The sequence below is a fragment of the Uranotaenia lowii genome, chromosome 2 (genome assembly GCF_029784155.1).
Source record: "Uranotaenia lowii strain MFRU-FL chromosome 2, ASM2978415v1, whole genome shotgun sequence".
Lineage (NCBI taxonomy): Eukaryota > Metazoa > Arthropoda > Insecta > Diptera > Culicidae > Uranotaenia > Uranotaenia lowii.
The window spans coordinates 14,131,535-14,138,073 of record NC_073692.1 but is presented as its reverse complement, the minus strand read 5'-3'; positions in this window follow the sequence as shown (position 1 = coordinate 14,138,073).

Here is a 6,539-nt window from a genome sequence, read left to right as displayed (position 1 = left end):
AATATTTATATACAGTCAGTGACTAATGTTAGTAACCAAGAACATTTTCCACAATCATTTTGCCCATGTGCCTTTAAAATGGATATTTTATGAAATATACTGTAGGTACCGACTGATATTGCTTGAGTCCCTTAAGTCTACCATGAAGATATACTTTGAGAAAATAAATTAACAAATATGTTAGACTAAGGTTGCCAGATTGCCCGGTTTTATCCGGGTTTCTCCGGATATTTAATATAAAATTTGGGAACAGTCTGGTTCAGCCCGGTTGCCCTCATTTCATTGAAGAATGTCCGGATTTTACCCGAATTTATTCACTTTTTTGGCAAGCCAAAAAAAAAGAAAAAAAAAATGTGTTGTAATGTTTTTTTATGTATGCCTCCAAAACTGAATTTTTGAGCAACTTTTATAAAATTGATAATGAGAGAGTTTTTCGAAGCCTAAGATACGATTTTAAATCTGCCAATAAATCTAGATGTAAAAATTGTTTTTAATTTTTTATTTGTGATTTTCGTTGAGTAATTTTTGGGTTTTTGCTAGGTTTTTATAAAAAATTGCGCAGGATGGTCCGGCCCGGATGTTTAAAGCACGTATCCGGGCCGGACATCTGATTTCAAAATTGTCAACCAAAAATTCGGGCGACACCCAGGCAAATTGCATAAATTCGGGCAATATCCGAGCCGGCTGGTCTTTTTCAAATTTTGTATTAAATAAACGGACAAATCCGAATAAAACCGGGAAATCTGGCAACCTTAGATCCATTTAATTTTTAATAATCGGAGTTTAATCGGAAAAAAATAAGTAACCGTATGTTAAGAAAAAGAGATAAATCAAAATTCAAAAATAAAACAAGTCAAAACATGTCATTTGTGCTAAAAATAGCAACAACTATCAAATTAAGCTTCGAATATTTTAGTGAATCTCGAGTGAATGTTAGGGTCGCGATGACTATTAATTATGGTTGCTTGATAATGGAGTACATTCTCCTTAACTGCTGTTTTACAGTTCTCTATTGTTCCTGAATATTTTTGTTTTTAGTGGCTTCAAACTTGCCTCCAAAAATGGAGTTGAAAGTTGACGATTTGGAGATACTTTGAGGCATTGAGGGATATTATTCAGCTTTACTCTCGTACAACATGAGCAATTTTTTCGGCTTCAATACCATATTTGAAGCAATTATCACGTGGAAATCCCTATTTCTCCGCAGAAAGTTGCATGTCAAAAGTTTAAAATACAACGACCACATGTCATCTTTTTGGCTTGTGTGGTGAACCAAGCAAGGCCTACTATTGTGTAGCTTCAACTCTATCCGTATCTACTAAAGAAACTGTAGTAAACAAAGAAGCGCAATCTGATCCCTTTTGAAATAATGAGCTTGCAACCCTGCTATAGGGCTACCTTCAAGACTGCTTGGTTTTGCTCGATTGGAATGACACTGACAGAAAATCAAAAATTCCAATCGTGACATTTCGTCTCTTTGTTTACTATAGGCTCGTTAGTATCTACCACTGCCTAGTGCACTATGGGGTTTGAGGCGGCAAAACGTCAAAAACTGAACTTTATATGATAGCTTTTTTATTTTTACGAGTTAATAACTTACTCTTTGGTTATGTTTTTAAATTTCATCAGCTATAAATCCAAAGCTAATTGGGAGATGAAAGCGCTGCGTTAGGCAAAATATTCGGCAAATACTCCAAAAACTGTCCCGATATTCAAAATTAAATTTTAAAAAAGATTCATACGCAATATATTCCAATAAAAGAGAAACTTTTTATTTCGATTTTAACCTTAATGTGAACTCGAACAAAACGGAATAAAACTACTAAAAGGAATACAACAAATGAAACATACATATTATCAACATACAGTTATTTATGGAACAAGTAACAAAAAGTGGATTTTAAAAGACCCGTAGAATTGAGCTAAAATTCTTAGGTTTTATTTTGATAGAATTAAGCGGGACGACTCGAGTAAAGGGAAAGGAGGGAAATGTAAAAAACTAGGAAAAATAAAAAATGGACGCCAAGTTGAACATGGTAACACGAAGTTTACCGGGCCTGCTAGTAACTTAATATTTGACTAAGATATTTCCTGTTTTTCAACTCATTATCTTGGATACTGAACGCACCGCACACATCAGACTTTGAAAAATTGGAAAATTTATATTATGAAGAACAAAATTTAAATCATATTTATTTCTATGGAAAACGTTTTTTTTTTTTTAAATTTGAAGTACACCATATGAAAGCTTATATTAAAAGCTATCATTTGAACCATCCATGAGTAAATAATTATTTTTTTCAAAAGTTAAAAATATTTAAATTTCCTATCGACTGGTCCGGTAATGTTGAAAAAGTTTCTCGGCGATTTCAGTCTCAAAAAATCATAAAACGATGTTTATTTACTACATCCGACGTTTCGGCATGTTTATTTTGCCTTTATCAAGGAATCTGGCGAGTTGGAAAAAGTTTACAAAAATTTTAAATTAATTATTGTATCAGCTAATCTTATTCCTTACTTCTAACTGTTTTGATGTTATGAGGACAATACAAAATAAATATTATATAATTAAATGTTGAGGACAATACAGATCAAAGGAGTAAAAAATGATATAATATAAAGCTATGTGTATGTTAAAAACTTTTAAATCTACTTACAGTAATTTTTCGTTTTAATTGTCCAGAATGTTTTTCGAATCTATGAAACTGTCCTGAAGAAAAAGTCGTCTCGTTGTCTGTGGTGTGAAAAACATAGAATATTGAATGAGCTTTTAGTAAAGAATAAGATTAGCTGATACAATAATTAATTTAAAATTTTTGTAAACTTTTTCCAACTCGCCAGATTCCTTGATAAAGCCAAAATAAACATGCCGAAACGTCGGATGTAGTAAATAAACATCGTTTTATGATTTTTTGAGACTGAAATCGCCGAGAAACTTTTTCAACAAAAGTTAAAACTTTAAAGCCTAGCCAAAAAAAAAAATCCTCGCATTTCCCCATACTCTTTTCACTTTAAAAGTCCAGTTCATGATCCTTAAAAATACAATGAAAGAGATTCCAGGCACTTTAAAGCACCGTTTTTTGAGTTATAGTCAAATTAAACTGAAAATATCATGCAAATGGGTAATTTTTACCCATAAATGAGTATAAATTCAACAAAGTTTATGTTGGTTTGTCAAAAAAAAATGTTTTTCATGATTGATCAATCATTTCACAAATTTTTCTCTTGAGTTTTATGAAATGTCTTCATGATATTCATCATTGAATGATCAATTGGTCCTACACCCGGTTTAAAAAAAAAATAAAATTAAGGGTAAAAAATAACACCAAGCATCCTACTTCAAAAGTAGTTTATAAAAAAATGTGTATGAATTTTTTTTAAGTTAGTTAAAATAGTAATTTGCATACAAAATTTTCTAAAATAACAAAATAGTCCAAAACACCCAATCATACTTTTTGCTGCCTCATTGTATGGAACTGCCCCATAGTGTAGTGGTGCAGAACACCAATCTAACTGTACTAAATTAAAAGCGCCCGGGAATGAAGAGATAGACATTTGGTGTCTTCAGCAACATTTTTCAATTCTACAAGGAGTGGTATAAAAATTTTTGCCAAGGGTTTTACATAGTGAGATATACATGCTAACTTTTTTTGTTATTCAGATAAGGGCTTTGATGTCATCGACAAAGTTGTTCATCTGGTCAAAATACATAAATTTGTCCAATAACTGCAGTCTGTCCAATAACGAATATGTCAAAGTTCTGTTACCTCACTCTCAGAACTTACAATGGAAGTAAAAAAAAAGTGCCTTGAAAAACAGTTTTTTTTTTCAAATCTGAAATGTAGTAGATTGGATGAAATGGTTCGCCGTCTTCTAAACAAAGTTGGAACAAGCCAATATCTACAATTCCTATATTCATTATGATGATTTTAGAAGTTTCTGAAGCTTTGTAGAAAGCATTTAGTGTATTTTTAAAGTGATTTTTGAGGGCTTCTTTTTTCAAACAGTGCACATTATCGCATAACAACCTTTGTGTGATTATATTTGATGCGAAATGGAACCATTTTCATCTGAAATTTGCGTGGAAATCGGTGGAACTAGCAGAGTTTTGAATGATTGAAGATTTCCTTTTTGTATGAAAATTACCTACCTTGCTCAACGAAAAAAGTGAAAACATTTACAACATATTCACCAAATATCCTGAAACAAGCATTTTTGTAAATGAATTTCTAGATAGTTTATATCTGTTTCCACCCTGAGTTTTAACATTGTCACTATTATCCTGTACGGCTGCTTATGTTGTGTTGTTAACATTTATACCTGTAAGATGTTTTAAGAATATAATTGAATAAAAAAGGGTGAAATGTAACTTAAAAAAACGATTTTGCAAATGTCTGTTATAGTTTTGGATATTAGTCTTGTTGAAAATGATTGAAGTTAAACATAAAAATAGTTTACTACAAACATGGGGGAAAGGTTTCCTAAATGGGCCTATCGGGTTAAATGCGCCAACGGCCGTTTGACGAAATGGATGACAAGACAACAACCATATAACATATTAAAAATTCATAAAAGGTTTTGATACCTATTTTTGAAAATTATACGTAAAGAAGCTCAAAATAAAAATTTGGGTGGTTTTTGTTTCTTATTCAAATTTATCTTAGAAGTAAAACAAATTTAAGCTATTATGATGGTTTCATAATGATTGGAAAGTAGAATAAGAGAGTGTTTCTGTATGTACTCATCATGTTTGAAAAATGCCTCTATCCTAAAAAATAAAACATTTTTATTTGTTAAGTATCGCAGTGCTTATTTAATTACACCACTAGAATCGGTATCAAATTGGCTTTCTGGTGAATATGAATTTATCAAGAGCGAATTAGGCTTACCTGAATGTACGTGAATTAACATTATCCTGATAACTCCTGAAATGGTCAAGCTCAACATACCTGTTGTATCAGGGCCGTAGGAAGAACCGACTCATGGGGGGGGTTTTGGTGACTTATTTTTATCTATGATTTATTGCCCAATACTGCACGAAAACAAAAAAAAAACAAATTAGGTGTGTGACTATATGATTATTTATTTTTAAGTACTCTGATATTAAAAATTTTTGTATTAAAAAAAAAAAAAGTAGGAAATAATTATCATTAGATTTTCGGATCAAATTTGCTTGATGAAAAACCTGATCCTAACGGTGTGTTCGTAAATTGATTTTATCTATTGAAGTGTTTTTTCGTATCGATGCTGGCGTTCGTAAATTTAGCTTAGCTTAGCTTAGCTTAGCTTAGCTTGATTAACTACTCACATCCACCTTGAACCGTAAAACTCGAAATGCATGGTTGTAGAAAATTTATGAATTGCTTGTTCCAAAAACATATTATGATAACAATCACTTCGAGTTCCACGATCGCTGGCGTGGCTCAGTAGAACAAGTTCCACATCGCCAATGGTTGCTACTCCGTGATTGACCGAGGCCATCAATTTTGTTCAGAGGTCAAATGAATGGTGCTTGGGATTAGCAGCTCATTCACACTGCACAAAACTGATGCTCTCTCTTTTAACGTCAATAACGGCGCCGGCCACGTCCTAGTAGTCAATGGATAGATTGGAAGAAAGAGAAAAGGATGAAAGATCTATTTTGTGCTTTAGGACCGAGGTTACCTCTGCATCCTAGCAAAACAATTTTGGTTGGGAGAGGGGTTTAAGGAATTGATTGGGAGACACTTTTGACTAGTGTTACGATGAACCACAAAAATTATTTTCCGAAATCCTATTAGTTCATAAAAAGGCATGAGTATGTTAAGTTTAACAGCGACCAAAATTTACTATATAGGGACTCTAAAAATTCTTGTTTCTTATTGCTTTTTGTTTTGAGTGCAAATTTTAATGCATATTGTCTATCAAACTTAAATATGTTCTCATAGTTTTTCCCAACTCAAAAAAAATCTCATAGTTCGCTTTATTTAAAAAAAAAAAACCACTTATCATAAGATCTTTGTAAAAAATAGCAGAAAATTAGTTGTCCGAGTAAGGTTGAATAACTATGTTCTTATCTTTCTTTTAAAGTTCTATTAACAATCGATTTATATTTCACCAAATAAGTTCGAAGTTTTGTCGAACTCTTCAAAATAACTCTTCCAGTTTAAAAGTGTTTGTTAGATTTCTTATAACTTTTCCGAATTTCGTTTCAGCACACGTGTTTTTCTGAAAAAAGAGCTCCTGATGCAGATTCAATTTTGGACTAGTGTATATAATTCCAGTTATAAGTTAGATGTTGAGCTTAAATGTTAGTTTTCGAGTTGTGAATTCGATCGAAAACTGTCTGATTTCACCAATTCACATCAGAACTATAAAATCGAAGCATTGAGATTTTTTAAATATTTACGCTTTAGAAATTAACTACCATGATTTAACGTATTAAATCTCCACAATTGTGAAAAGTTTATATAATTTAAACAATTTTTTTACATTCATTGTAGTGCATAATAAGCGAAAGCTAAGAAATAGTTTATGGTCGAGAAATTTTTCTACGACGA